This window comes from Lissotriton vulgaris, chromosome 11, assembly GCF_964263255.1.
Source record: "Lissotriton vulgaris chromosome 11, aLisVul1.2, whole genome shotgun sequence".
Classification (NCBI taxonomy): Eukaryota; Metazoa; Chordata; class Amphibia; order Caudata; family Salamandridae; genus Lissotriton; species Lissotriton vulgaris.
In genome coordinates this window covers 724335170-724351211 of record NC_141699.1, presented here as the reverse complement: position 1 = coordinate 724351211, position 16042 = coordinate 724335170, and the positions used below count along the sequence as shown (strand labels likewise).

The window sequence follows — 16042 nt, the reverse complement described above, 5'->3', positions numbered from 1 at the left end:
TTATTTATTTTTACCCTCCAGCTATCCAACGCTTTCCCTACTGTTGCACTCTCTGGGGTGTGAATAATAATTTTTACCCTCCCGCTATCCAACGCTTTCCCTACTGTTGCACTCTTTGGCGTGGGAATAGTAGTTTTTACCCTTCCGCTATCCCACGCTTTCCCTACTGTTGCACTCTCTGGATTGGGAATAGTAATTTTTGCCCTCCCGCTATCCAACGCTATCCCTACTGTTGCACTCTTTGGAGTGGGAATAGTAATTTTTACCCTCCCTCTATCCAACGCTTTCCCTACTGTTGCACTCTCTGGAGTGGGAATAGTAATTTTTACCCCTACGCTATCCAACGCTTTCCCTACTGTTGCACTCACTGGAGTAGGAATAGTAACTTTTACCCTTACGCTATCCAACGCTTTTCCTACTGTTGCACTCACTGGAGTGGGAATAGTAATTTTTACCCCTACGCTATCCAACTCTTTCCCTACTGTTGCACTCACTGGAGTGGTATTACTAATTTTTACTGTTGCACTCATTATTAATTAACGTAAAAATTATTACTTTATTTATTTTTATTATTATCTATTATTATTTTTATATTTAAATAATATGTTTATTTATATATATATATATATATATGACCACAAAGTACCTTTATCCGTTTGAATAAAACGTCGCCGACACTCAGAGAGTTGCTGTGCGCGAAAGATTTTAAAATTTTATTAAAATCTTTCGTGCACAGCAACTCTCTGAGTGTCGGCGACGTTTTATTCAAACGGATAAAGGTACTTTGTGGATGTATTGGGTGACCGGTAGCCCTACGCCCTATGCCGTCCCACCCGTGAACGTGACTGGTTGTGAACCGGAACTTTGGTGTTGTTCTACATATATATATGTGTTAATATATTTTTAAGAATGTTTTAAATATTTCATAATTAAGATTAATAATTATTTTATAATAATATTAAGTAAGTATAATAAAAAAAAATTTTAAATTGTATTTATTATTTTTACATTTAAGCTTTTTTACATTATTTAACCTATGTTTTATTTAATTGTGTTTATTATTTAATTACTTTTATAGTATTTTTAATACATTTTAAAAAATCGATATTTTAGTTAACTATATTTTAACTTTCTATATTTTGGAATCAATATTTTAGTACTTACCTGTTTGTAGATAGGCATTCTATATTCTGTCCCTCATTATTTTGGCATCGATATTTTGGTTAGTCGATATTCTGTCCCTCGATATTTAAATTCTGATCCGGTTGCCCCAGCTGACAAGATGTATGCATCTTGACCACTGCAGATAAAGAATCCGCTCTTTATTGGCAGATTCTCCTTTAAGCCTGTCTTCCAATCAAGCCCTGTACCTCAATATATAGACTTATGGGTACTGGAGACAATGTCAACTCCTAGAATGTGATTATACATCTTTTTCTCTGGTTCTCATTTTCTTTTAGATGGAGTTGTCAGCTCAGGTATTGGTGAGATAGTATTTTCAGATCATGATAATGTTAAGTTGTCTATACAACTAAATGTTTACAGAATCCATACTTTCAGTGAATCGAGGACTTTCAAATCCATCACTTTGAGAAGATCTCAAGTTCACAGAAATAATTAGGAATGGCATCACGATTTGTTTTTCTTCAACTAACACAAGATCTGTGCAAGTAGTGTAGGCTGTTGTAAGCCCTATATTGAATGTTCTGTAATAGATTATCATTAATTACAAAGCAGAGTGAAGGAAAAGGAAAAATATGCTTTAAGGCTTTTTTTGTATTTTAAAGTTGAGTTGACCATGTCCCATCCTAAATAGATGAAAGTCTGCTAAATGTGACAAGTAGAAGATCTGAAATCAACCTGCTAATTACAAATAAGGCTGAAAAATCTGTTCTCTTTCTCTGTATGTATTTCGGTAGGAAGTTTATATGGCTTGCACACTACTGGTGCAAATGCTTGAGAATTTGAAGAATGGACTTGATAATTGATGATAATAAGAGAGATCTAATATGTCATGAGCAAACAGGGCATGCCCCTTTGGACATTTTTATTTTAGTTTGACCAAAGAATCTGTAGTCTGGGTTGTATGGAGGTACAAACATATTGTGGGAATAAAATATGGGGAAGATATTAAGTCTTTGTTAAATGTGAATTATTTGTCATTATTTATATCATATCCAGATGAAACATGTTTTCCATTCATTCATTTATTGAGAAAGTAGCGGTAGGGCCAGGTTATAAAATCAACTGGAGAAACTCCAGGTCCTTCTGACACTCATTTTATAGGGGAGTGCATTTTGGCAACAGGAATATTAAATGGGCTAAGAGAGGAGAAAATAAAAGGGTAGAACAATAATTATGAATGTTCCTGGAAACATATCTGTTAATGTTGCTTCTTTTATGTACATTGCAGGGAAATGTGAATACTATTAAAATATGTATATTAAATAGGTTTTTATATATTTGCAGCATCATGCCTCTAACATTATACACCACACACTTTAATAGCTATAAAGTTTTTAAGCCATTTTTGCCAAGAGCCAGCAACAAGTTTGTCCTTGGCAATTGATTATTCAAAAGAAAACAAAAGAGGGGGTGAGGGTTTGGAAGGCATAATCTGGAAATTTACCCTGGAGCTTTGTCTAGTGGAAGTGTGGAGGAATACGTAGCCTCAGCTAGTTACATTTGAAATAAAGACCTTTGGGTTTGATTATGCTATTTCAATATTGTGGATAAATAGCTGTCAGGTACCACTTCCAAACCCCCGTTAATAACAAGCATTTACAATGCAATAGGTCACGCACTGACATTATTTTGAGCTATTGACATTGTAAATGCCATTGTTTTTTTCTTTTGTTTTTCTTTTGTAAAACATAAATAAAATGCCTTGGAATTTAATATGGCAATTGCTAAAAAAGTTTAAACGCGAAACCTATTGCATTGTATTTACACTAGTGTGAGCTGTTGGCATTGTAAATGGTACTAGCTTTTATTAATGTGATTGTTTTTTAACAACATAAATATAATTCATTTCCAATGCTAATAGCACCCCCCCCCCCCAACGCCTGCGTGTTTCCTGAAAGCTCCACCCTGGGATGACATTTTTAATGTTAATGTTAATGTTAATGTTAAATATTATGGGTATCTTATATAGCGCTCGGCTACTCCAAGGAGTGTCCCGGCGCTTTCTAACCCACAGCAAAACTACAAAAAGAAGCAGGAGAGAGGGCAAAGGAAAAAGATCGATCATTGTCCATAGAGCCACGTTTTCAGACCTTTCCTAAAGGCCAACAGGTTTGAAGTACAGCGGAGCAACAGGGGGAGGGTGTTCCATAGCTGAGGAGCCAGAAGTTTGAAAGAGCGTCCCCCTACCCTTGCTTTCTTAACAGCAGGGACAATAGCCAAACCAAGAGATTCCGATCTAAGGGATCTTGTGGGTTTGAAGAAAGCAAGGCGTTTCTGGATATATTCAGCTCCGACCGCGTGGAGTGCCTTGTGCGCCAGCGTGAGTGCTTTAAAAACAATCCTCTTCCTAACAGGGAGCCAATGTAGGGAAAGTAGCAGGTCCGAGGCTTTCGCACGACAAGGCAGGCCAAAAATCGCCCGTGCCGCCGAGTTTTGGACCACCTGAAGCTTTTGTAGTAGATAGTCCGGAAGACCCAAGTATAAAACATTTGAGTAATCCAACCTGGAGCAGATAAGAGCCTGGACCGTCGTCTTCCTATGCGACAAAGGGAGCAAGGGAAGAAACTTGCGCAACATTTTAAGAAGACCATAGCAGGTGCCAGTCAGGCCTAGAATCTGGGACTTAAGAGATAGGCTGTTATCAATTTTGACCCCAAGATTCTTAGCCACCAGAGAGGAGGACGAGGGTGGGAACATGTTCACAGGCCACCAATCCTGCCAACTGGGGTCAGCCTGACACCTGAAGAAAAGCTCCTCTGATTTATCAGGGTTGCACTTGAGGCTGTTCAGCTGAAACCAGTCAAAAACAGCCCGAGGCACCCGCGGATGTTCTCTCCGTTGAACTCCGCCCCCTTTCCACAAGTGAAAAGGAGCTGGGTGTCATCGGAGTATGACATGATCTGAGCCCCAAAGGACTCTGCCAGCACCGCCAGAGGGGTCATGAAGATATTAAACAGAGTCGGGATAAGCACCGACCCCTGTGGGACTCCGACCTCCAAAGGCGGCACTTCGGCAGAGTGAGGGGGGGCCCAGACCAGGTGCCGGCGACCAGCTAAATAGGATCTAAACCAGCTCAACACCATCCCTCTCACATTAAAGAGTAGTGCAGGAGAGGGCGGGTGCTCTTTATTATTACCCGATCCTCCGCCTCATGAATTATTTTTTGGCTCTATGCTCCTATCTGCCCAGAATCACAGGACGCTGAGCGGACGCCAAGACTCAAACCTTCCAGAGCTCCAAAGTCGCTGCCATAAGGTCACAGAGTCTCCCCTGATATTGACAAGCATAACCCTGGGCTTAAGATTCAATGTGAAAATGTCAAGAAAAATGAACACAAGTGGACGAGCAGATTGTGGCTGAGGGAATTAGGCATAAACAACAGACTGGATACTTGTCCCCAACAAAGTCAATGAGCCGCTGTTGTGCCCTGGGGAAAAACTTGCAGCCTCCCGGCTGGTGACTCACAGGAATGTGCAGCCCCAGAAACACTGCTGGGTTTGGTTGTCTATTGCAAACCCTTCTCTCTCCACTGGGGCTGCCTGGCCTCTTAATTTGTAATCCTCGGGCAGACCTGCGCATGCAGAGGGCACTTGCAGCCCACACTCCAAGCTCCAGATGGATAGCCCTGGCCCCGCCCTCGTGCAGGTGGCCCATGTGTGTGGCACTGCATGATCTGGGCCAGCACAGTCGAGGGCCTGTCTCTCCTTGTCATCTATACTCACACCACAACCTAGAATCACTATAGCTTTAAAACACGGGGGTCCGGGCGGAACGCACTGCAGGAGCAACAGCTTATTTTGAAGCCACGGGGAATTCGTAAAATACTGAAAACTGCACAATCCTCAAGAACAGTTTGTAAAATGTGCCCCGTTCCATCCCAGCTAGGCATGTGAAGGGAGAAGTGAGAAAAGCAAATAACTCAAGACATTAGTTCAACACACAGGCACAAAACAAAACATTATGGCAGACATCTAAAGTTGTGCCGTGCACCGCATCATGCAACTTATAGTTTTGCACTTTGAATGATAATGTATACCAAATATAACAATTAAAAAAACAAGGATGTTTCTACCAACGCACGACTTAGGACACCGTGAGATCTACACAGCCCTTAGGGTCTGAAATGCATATGTTGAACTGAGTAAGATCACAATGCAAGAGGCGCCTCTATACTCAACTTTCTCCCCCCTCTACCTGTTGGTGATGAGCCCTGGTGCTGTTGGAATCCGATCCCCTGCCTCATGAATTATTTCTGGGCTCTCTGCTCCTACCTGCTGCAGCGCGGCTTTGTCCTGCACTTTCGCCGAAGCCCCCGCACACCCAGCCAGGCAAGGGCCCTCCGTCCCTTGCTCTGCAGGGGAACCAGTAGCTGCTGCCAGAGGCAGCGGAGGGAGCGCCGATCTACGCCCTCACTCCAGGATCGGTAAAAAGAACAAGCAGCACCAAACAACGCGATGAACTGTGGGGGAAGCACAACATGCCTCGCGAAGCAAAGCAGCTTGCACTGCAGTGCTAGGCGAAACCTAATAAAGGCAGCCTCTTGCTTATATTTGCATCGCACTTTTACTTTAAGTGAAAGCACAATACAAAAATAAACACGCGCCGCTATTATAGAGCTCACAGACTAACTCCGTAAACATGATCCGTCATTACACGCTTCCTAAAAATAAGAAATACTCTCCCGACAGCCGTCAAGCACACAACCCAATCCGGATGGGCCATCACAAATGGAGACAGGGCCGAAATAAAGAAGCCTCATTATCAATGAGAGGCCATCGTTTAGCATAAACAATGTAAATGTAAATGTACTTGTATAGCGCACAGCTACCCGCAGTGGGTTTCCCGGCGCTTGTACGAATACCGCAAGGGAACCCTTCCTGGCTTTCCCTGTGAAGTGTCCACTCCTGGGCACCCCCATGGTGCAGACCAGGCATCCCTCGTGTTGTGGGGGCCGTTGTGGAGACTAAGCAAGCTATTGCCCAGAGTTGCAGCGTGGGACCCATGATCAGAATGGGTACTGAGGCGAGAATATCCGGTCAGGGGAATTAATGAGCCCGAGACCCGCCAGAGCAGGAATTGAACCCTGGTCCCTGGCCAGAGATCTGCATCGAGGTCTGCCTGCTCTAACCATTGAGCCACACTTCTCCAAATAAACAAAGATGTCAGCCAATGAAAATATGGACGGGGCTTCAAGTCCCCTTCTGAAGCCTCCTCTACCACAATATGTCTCGCAGAGCGATTAGCGCATGCGCGCAGCAACGACCGGCGAGACCTTAAAACAATGAAAGCAACTGACAACGATTGGGGAAAATTATCTACTGGCATAGAAAAGGTCTCAATCTGGTGGGATATGGCAGTTAAATTTAATAATGGAAATTTGCTTAAAGTAAGTAGAAATTGTTTTAGCATAGGGGACATACACCTAAATGTATGCCATTCAGAAAGTGGATCAAAACATTTGTTGAATAACAATTTCTAAAAACAGATGCTTTAATTCAAAGTAGCAGACAAACTGTGCTGTATTCACATCACCGAATAATAAACCACAAGCATGAGTTATAAAAAAATGATTATGCATTTCTTTATTCACAGTTCATCAGGACCGCACCAAATAAATCCCTAATGGGATGGGCCCTTAATAAAGGTATTTCAAAAATACTAAGGGCCCGATTCACAGAATGAACTTAAGACTCAATCCTAAACTTACTACTGTTTTGGTATTCACAGATTGCACTCACTACTTTTGGTATTGACAGAATAAACTTACTACTTTTGGCATTCACAGAATGAACTTACTCATTTCAGTATTCACAGAAGTCCTAACTATACTACTACTAAATTGAGAAAAATCCTAATTTTAAGACTTTCGGTATTCACAGAAGGCATTTAGGAGTCCTAAAGTTAGTAGTCCTAACTTTACTACTACTAAATTGAGAAAAATCGTAATTTTAGGACTTTCGGTATTCACAGAAGGCATTTAGGAGTCCTAAAGTTAGTAGTCCTAACTTTACTACTACTAAATTGAGAAAAATCGTAATTTTAGGACTTTCGGTATTCACAGAAGGCATTTAAGAGTCCTAAAGTTAGTAGTCCTAACTTTACTACTACTAAATTGAGAAAAATCGTAATTTTAGGACTTTTGGTATTCAAAGAAGGCATTTAGGAGTCCTAAAGTTAGGAGCCCTAACTTCTGTGAATACCGAAATGAGTAAGTTCATTCTGTGAATACCAAAAGTAGTAAGTGCATTCTGTGAATGCTAAAAGTAGTAAGTTCATTCTGTGAATACCAAAAGTAGTAAGTGCAATCTGTGAATACCAAAACAGTAGTAAGTTTAGGATTGAGTCTTAAGTTCATTCTGTGAATCGGGCCCCATGTCACCAGTCCATTTTTTGGAGCCTAAGGGGCCGATTCCGATTTGGTAAAATTCCGTACGAATAGCCGTACGAAGCATTTTTTCCATACGAATCGTATCCTCGAACGTCCCCGTACGTACGATGTAGTACGATGCATAACCAAAGCAGTTCTCCGTCCGAATCATACCAAAGCCCGTACGACTCAATAATCTGTACGAACCGCATTCGGGACACGCAGTACGCGATGTCCGTATGGAATGAAGCATACTTTTCTGACCCAGCAAGTACGATTTGTCCAGTCAACACTCCGTACGACTCATTTTATACGAGAGCTCAAAACGTCCGGAAAAGCAGAATTTGACTCGAAATGCATGCAAAAACGGACCCCCGGTACAGTTGTACACCCCATGATCGTAGGGGTATGGTTCATACACCTACGATCATGGGGTATGGTTCGTACATCCCATGATCCTAGGGATACAGTTCGTACACCTACCTTAATGGGGTACAGTTCGTATACCCCATGATCGTAGGGGTACGGTTTGTACACCTACCATCATTGGGTATGGTTCATACACCCCATGATCGTAGGGGTACGGTTTGTACACCTACGATCATGGGATACAGTTCGTACATCCTATGATCGTAGGGGTATGGTTCGTACACCTGCGATCATGGGGTGTACGAACCGTACCCCTACGATCATGGGGTGTACGAACCGTACCCCTACGATCATGGAGTGTACTAACCGTACCCCTACGATCATGTGGTGTACGAACTGTACCCCATGATCATAGGTGTACGAACTGCACCCCTACAATCATGGGGTGTACGAACCGTACCCCTACGATCATGGGGTGTACAAACCGTACCCTATGTGATTGTGTGGCTCTCCGTACGTATTGCTCATACAAGATGTTTACCGTACGAATCTCGTATTCATTCCCTGGTCCGGATCGTACTTGTCGGGTCGTACGGTATGTATACGATTCGCTTTCAGGGTCCGTATTGTGTGGATTTTCCCTTGCTTTTCGTACAGTTTGCAACGATTTGGAAGTATTTTTTTACTACGGATCGTACTACGCGATTCAAATGGATTTGTACGATTCATACGGAAACGGCTACGAAATCGAATCGTGGGACGGATTTGTTTCCCGAATCGGAATCGACCCCAAAATGTTTTGATCAATATTCATTACCTCGCTTAAAAATGGCAAAGCTTTATGAATTATTTTATTACAGGATCTGCCAAAGCTAAACTTAATAGCTTCTGGCAACTTTGAATGTTTTGTTCCATAAATGTATTTTTTAAGTTTTAATTAAGTTGGAGCTTGGGGTGCATTATTATGTACGTAAAGTCTCTTCTTCCAAGTTGCATAAGAGTAAATGGTACCTTCAGGACATGTTGTTCTATTATCCAGTACAGAGTGTAGGAGACAATTAGCACAAGCGTATTCTCCTAATTGCTCAACTCACCCTATCTGCATAGCCATTTTCTAGAGTTGCCATGCTAGAGCCTTCAATGTTGGAATGGTTGCATCTTTTAAGGAATTTAGTAAGGGGGAAACAAGTGTCCTCCTTCCTTATCTAAGCTGGAAAACGACCGTTAGCGACTCCTATTTTATTTACTATTGCATCTGATGCAGTTGTTAAATGGTCCTTATTTTCCCGTGCTTGCACTGTAGCTGTGTACTAATCAAATGTATCTCCTTAGAGACACTAGAAGCTAAGAAAAGGCAAACCGACAAGCCTTGAGGAAATTACATTTCTGCCTTCCCAGTTTTGCCTAAAACGTCTGACACTTTCAGCAATGCTTGATTCAATTTAATATATTTTTTCAGTAAGAATATGCGCTGCTGTGGCAGCTCCTCTGCTAAGACGATGGAGCGTCACCCCACTGCTTTGAAGCAGTAGAAATAAAGGAGAAAAAAATTATAATAGCTCTAAGTTATTATCAATTTATTTTTCCATGTTGCTGCAGCTTTGCGGATGAGGTAGGGCTGCTCTGCTGACAGAGCTGGGGAGGAGTGGTTTGCATTCCCTATGTGTGCATGAATGTTTGGCCAGCCTTCTAGGGCCGGCCAAACAGCCATGCACACTTTACATGTTCTCCATGCAGGCTGCATTACAGCCTGGGTGGAAAGCATGCCCAGGCCCCAAGTCACAGTCTTTTCACATGAACCACAGCGCTCAGATCAATTACAATGCTGCATTGCAGTGTTATGATTGGCTCAGGGGAGACTGGATGCTTCCTGGGTCCTCTTTTCCTGTTCCGGAGAGGATGGTGAGAGAGCGTCGAGATACGGCCAGACACAGTGGGAAGGTATGATTTTTTTCTTTCCGCCCTCCCACCCCATATCTGTGCCCACTGCCCCTATTATGGCATGTATTTTTATCTAAAAAAGTCTATTGAGTTTAAACTTTTTTCTAAACCACAATGGAGCTGTAGCAACAAATATGAGGCGGTTACCTTAAGACAGTGTTCGCATCAGCACCAAAGACAGAACAGAGTATTCACAGTCCACTTAAGAGATTGTGCTATTTAAATCATTAGCGAGCTTCGCCGGGGATATCTATCCGTGACATGCAGTGGGGATGATATTCATTGTTTAAGTTGTAAAGTAATAACTGTCATGGCCCTGAGTATTCACCAGAAACTCGCAGGTAGTGTTACGAATATTGGGAGTGCCCAATACCAAGGCTGCGTAGTCTTGATTCCGCCGAATTCCACTTTAATGCACCACTACATGCTCCTTGCATCTTTAGCTCCCTCTTTCAGGCTTCTTTTCATCCCGCTTTCTTCTTTTAGCATTATTTATTTTTTCTGTCATGCTCTTTCTCGTTCTTTCCCACTTGTGTGTTTTTCTCTCTCTTGCTCTGGTTGAAAATCTGATGAGGAAAAATGTGTGCCAGTCTCCAAAAATAACTGCCATGACCCACACCTACAACCACCTGCTCAAACTAAGCACTGATGACATTATAGGCACAATCAGTCAAGGAATGTGAAGGTATTTTACCACAGTGTTTATACCAAGTGTCTCATATTTGCTGATGCTTAAGATGACACCCTCTCCTTTGAATCAATGTAATTTTATGAAGATAAGATAGCTTTAACCTGAGATTATTTCTTTAACCCCTTCCATGCTGGGCCGTTTCCGCCGCTGTGCGGTAAACAAAAGAACAGGGCGGGGCCGTAACGAACCCCAGCTGTCATCAGCACACGAGCGCCGCAGAGCGTGACGGCTGGGGTTCGTCACCAGCATGGAAGGGGTTAAGATCGTGTTGCTGCATACAATTTTTGTGCAGTCGTACACCCACAGGCCTAATGGCCTGTGGCTGGGGGGCCTGTTTATCCTCTAAACGCTCGAGGCAGTGCAGGACACTGAATGGGTCAAGGGCTTGGAGCCCTGCACCAAGCCCTCAATTAGACGTCAGCCCCATTTGTGGAGGTGATTGGAAATACAAAACACAATTTAGATGTAACATTCATTTTTTTTAAAACATTGGTTTCCCGCCAATCTTTTTACAAAAGATCAATGAGGCTAGAAATTTATCTGGTTCACTCTGATTTTCTAAAATTTTAAAAAGTAAATCAAGCAATAAAAACACTTTTCTGTACATAAAAGTAAAATGATTTGCAGACAATGGAATCCAATGATTATTGTATGTGTTCCTAACATATGACACATATACTATTTAATACATACCACATTGCTATATTCCAGGGGGGGCCACCTGGCTCCAGGTCATTTTGGACACTGTTTAAAGTCCAGAGATTGTAACATGCAAATCAATAATGTAAAATGTATTAGCCTAATTTGGAAACTAGAGGTGAATTAAGCACCCAAAAAGCATCACACTATCACACGAAAGTCCATAAGTGGAAACAGTGTCAGTAATGACCTCGAGTCAGGTGGTCACCCCATGTCTACAGTGGTTATAAAGAAGTGCTTCGAAGAATCTGATATCACTCTTTTTTTGTGACAGTAAGGGCAGAACTAAGCAAGGAATTGAGTTTGATTTAGAAATTAAAGAATGGGAGGAAGTCTGTCAAGAAACTGAATAAAGCAAGGACTCTGAGCATTTTACCACTGCTAACCAGTGCTAAAGTGCATGTGCGTCTCCCCTGAACATGGTAACATTGGTGTATTCACAAATTATAAATTTTGTTTACTTTGAAGTCCCTTGTAATGTGGTATGCCATATGCTCATGGCCGGTATTCTAAATGTTGCTAGTGGACCTGCAGCACGGGTTGTGACACCCACACAAATAGTCTTTCACATCTGTCTCAGGCCCGCCATTGCAAGGCCTTTGTGTGCAGTTTACTGCCACTTCAACTTGGCATTCAAACCCACTTGCCAAGCCTTAATCTCCCCTTTTATTACACATAAGTGACCGGTAAGGTAGGCTCAATCACCCGAGGCGCAATGGCATCCAACCGAGGCAGTAAACCAGGACAGCAGACCAAGCAGGACAAATACACGCTTTCCAAGGCAAATATGCCGGAACCATCTCCCGAATTCAGGAGTTGAGGTGCGACAGTAGAGGCTGACCCAGAATCTACACTGAAGGACTCACTAGAAGCCATTGCCGGAATCAAGTCCTCATTGGAACACAAGATGGACGGCATTACGGTGGAGGTCAACTTGCTTCGGGCAGACATGAACAAAAATAATGAGCGTAATAAACAAGTGGAACTAACCAAGGTGAGCCTGGTGGAAGATACATCCCAACTACAGACCAAGGACCTAGATTGCTGAAACCAAACTGGACGACTACGAAGGGCGCCTTCGGCGCAACAATGTGTGCATTTTGGGCATGCCGGAAAGATCGGAGGGGTAGGCGATTTTGTGGAGGAGCTTATCTTGAATCACCAGCAACCCAGGGGGCTCGGGAAGTTTTTTGTTATTGAAAGAGCACATAGAGTCTAGGGGGGCAGCCGAAACCTGGAGCCCCCCCTTGACCGATCCCAGCCAGTGTCCTCAATTTCCGTGATCGAGATGTGATACTCCAACATGCCCTGACGGGGTCTCCTCTAAAATATCAAAATTTGGAAATAAACGTCTTCACAGACTTTACCCAGATGGTGCAGAGGCAAAGACGCTCATTCCTAGGAATAAAGAAGGCACTGAGAGACAAGGGGTACAAATACGCAATGCTGTTCCTGGCCAGACTTCGCGGGGAGGCAGACGGAAAGGACTGGTTCTTAAATAAACCAGAAATATCAGCAGACTGGCTGGAGAGTCGTTGATTGCCCCCTCACGTGAAAATGTGGTGAGATGACTTGACTTGGGGGGGGGGTTTGGGCTGGGAGTGGGCGTCTGGGTGGGGCGGGTTCATATCACCACCTGGCCTTGAAGGAGAGTCGAAACTCTAGCGGGATAGCCCGATGATACTCTCAGTGCACTGGTGGGGCATGCAGATCTGCCATTGTGATAGTGCACAACTCTATTGATGGTGATTGGGGGGAGACGGAGGGAGCACCACAAACGCCACATTTCTACTTTTAGTATTTTGTAGGGTGACAAGCACTCTGCCAGTTGGATCATGGGCAGTTCAAAGGCTAGTGTGCTGGGGTGCAGGGAGGGGGGAAGTTGGGAGTGAACATTATTGTTTTATAGGTTTGAAATCTGCGTAGAGTTCGTTATATCAACAGCACCAACATGGTTTGCAGAGCAGGAGAGACTTCCCAGCATCAAAACCGATGGGTACGCAGTGGGAGATAGGAGTTAGAGTTCTCAGCTGGAATGTGAATGGTCTAAGGGACAAGATTAAGCGTGGCATGGTCAATCACTTCCTCAAGCAACATGCCCCAGATGTTACCCTCCTACAGGAAACGCACCTTATAGGTAACATGTGTAAGGCACTCAACGGGGGGTACAAACTGGTGGCGCATGCAGGCTTTACTACTGGGTCACGAGGGGTTGGCGTGTTAATCAAAAATTAATTCCCTTTTACCGTGCAAGGAACATGGTCAGACACACGGGTAGATATATTGGGCTTTCAGGGATATGGGAGGGCAGGACGGCCACATTTGTGTCAGTGTATGTTCCCCCTGGCTTTGAAAAATGACGCTTTCGCAGACCTGGGTACTATTCTTTTGTCACTCCCTGTAGGCCTCCTAGTGATAGGAGGAGACTTGTCTGGAACACTCGACTGTCATCCACCACAGGAGCTCAGACCCGCCCAGAAGTGGCTGCCGGACTTTCTTGAGTCCATGGGGCTGGTGGATGCCTGGAGGTCATATAACCCAGAAAGGTCCCAATACACTCACTTGTCGGGAGCCCACTGTAGTCTGTTTCATATTGATTATATCCTAGTCCCGGCAGCACAGGCATTCAGCATCCGGGAGGTACGACACTTGGGTAGAGGCATCTTGTTCCTCTCTCCGGTCTGGATGAAGGTGGTTCTGGGTCAGATGAAGGAAAATAGCCCCCATTAACCCATGGTACCTGAGAGACCCAGAAACACGGAAGAAGATAGCCCAAGCCACATACAATTATTTTCAGGATAACAAGGGATCTGTTGACTCAGCCCAAACGTTATGGGAAGCTAATAAAACAGTTATCCGCTGGGAAGCTTAGTCCTGATCGCGGGAAAGAAAAAGGAGAGGTGGGCTGATTTGGTGCGTGCGGAGGAGGAGGTATTTAAAGCGGAAAAATTAGCTCAGACAGTGACACCCGAAAGACTCCATCTCCTTAAGGTGAAGCAAGATGATTTTAGAACTATAGCGGAAGACAGAGCTAGAGCGCAGGGCAGAGAGGTGTAGAGCAAAATATATGAGAATGGAGACGAGGCGGGAGAGACTAATTCCGTGGCTGGATAGGAGGGAATGGGCAGCTTGTCTGGTGCCCGAACTGCAGGTAGAAGGTTCCGTCCCCATAACAGACCCACAGGAAATAGCAGATACATTTGCGGATTACTATCAGGCGGTGTATTGCACTACCTGTAGGCACTCAGATATGGAAAATAGGGACTTGCTTAGGGATATCAGGCTTCCCACCCTCTCGGTTGAGTATAGAGATTTTCTCGAATCCCCTCTCATGGACTTTGAGGTGGCACAGGCAACACGGGGGGTGAATTCGGGGAAGGAGTCACGACCTAATGGCATTCTCATTGAATTGTACAAACTGCGAGCACATAAGATATCCCCGTATATCCATTCTATGTTCATGGAGATAGTGGGATGCTCCCCTTTGACCAAGGGGTCGCAAATATTGTGGTCATTCATAAGGAGGGCAAACCCAAAACTAGATGTGCTAAACGCAGAACCCAAAGTCCTCGCAAAACTATTAGCCACATGTTTGATCAAAGTCATTAATATATTAGGGCACCCCAACCAGTCAGGTTTCATGCCGCATCGAAATACCACCTTAACTTACGCCGTCTGCATGGTGTCCTGGGCAGAGTACTGACCATACTTGAACCCGCCATTTTAGTATCCTGGACGCCATGATGGCGTTTGATATGGTTGAATGGCCATACCTTTTTGCTGTACTGGACAAACTGGGGTTCGGTCCTGTCTTAACAGGCTGGGCCCGACTGTTGTATTCCTGCCCCATGTCGTTGTGAACAACCGCAAGTCCCCAGCTTTCCGCCTAAGCCGTGGCAAGCGCCACGGGTGCCCTCTGTCTCCGCTACTCTTTGCGTTAGCCCTCGAGCCCCTGGCAGCATGGATCCACAGGAATCAGGTTGTTCGCGGGATGCGGTGGTCCCCGGATTGGGAAGACCAGATATCGTTATACACAGACGATATTCTCCTATATCTGGCCTCCCCAAAAGCTTCCTTGATCGGCCTCCTTGACATTCTCGCAATATTTGGAAGGTTCCCTGGTTTTACCATAAACTGTTCGAAATCGGTGATCTATGTTCTTCAGGGAGAATCACCCTCCCTTCTGAGGGGCTGCCTGATTCAAATAGTGACGGAAGGCTTCCGCTATCTGGGTATTTTCGTCACGCTGAGCTCGGAGCTCCTATTTTCCCGCAATTTGGAACCACCTATATAGAGACTTAAAAGTGATGTCAAGCACTGGAAGTCCCTATCCCTCTCATTGTCAGGCAAAGCGGTCCTTTTCAAAATAATGGCACTGCCCCGCTTCCTATACGCGCTCCAAAACGGGATGGACCCAGTTCCCTCGTCCTATTTCAAAGAAATAGAGAACCTATAAAGAGATCCCATATGGGATGGTAAGCCCTGAAATGCCCTAACCAAGCTGACCCTCAACTCGTATGATGGAGGCATCAGTCTCCCTGATATTAGGAAGTACTATTGGGCGTCCCATCTCGCAGCCATCAATCATGGGATTTATGGTCGACCAGATGACCCCGGTTATGTCATGGAGAAATGGTTACTCCCAGGGGGAGAGTACTGCAGGACGCTCTATGCCAGGCCCCGCAAATGCCCACTCACAGGACTGACTGCACATTCAATACATGTCTGGCGTGAGGCCAACAAACATTTGGGATGGCACAATAGACTCACCCTGGCTACCCCACTGTGGA

At 44.2% G+C, this 16042-nt stretch overlaps 1 protein-coding gene across 2 annotated transcripts in view; it reads left to right on the top strand.

Moving 5' to 3' along the window:
* LOC147683385 (glypican-5-like) overlaps positions 1–16042 on the top strand; it is a 1567690-nt gene that overhangs the window by 220917 nt on the left and 1330731 nt on the right. The gene's annotated exons all lie outside the window — the stretch shown is intronic.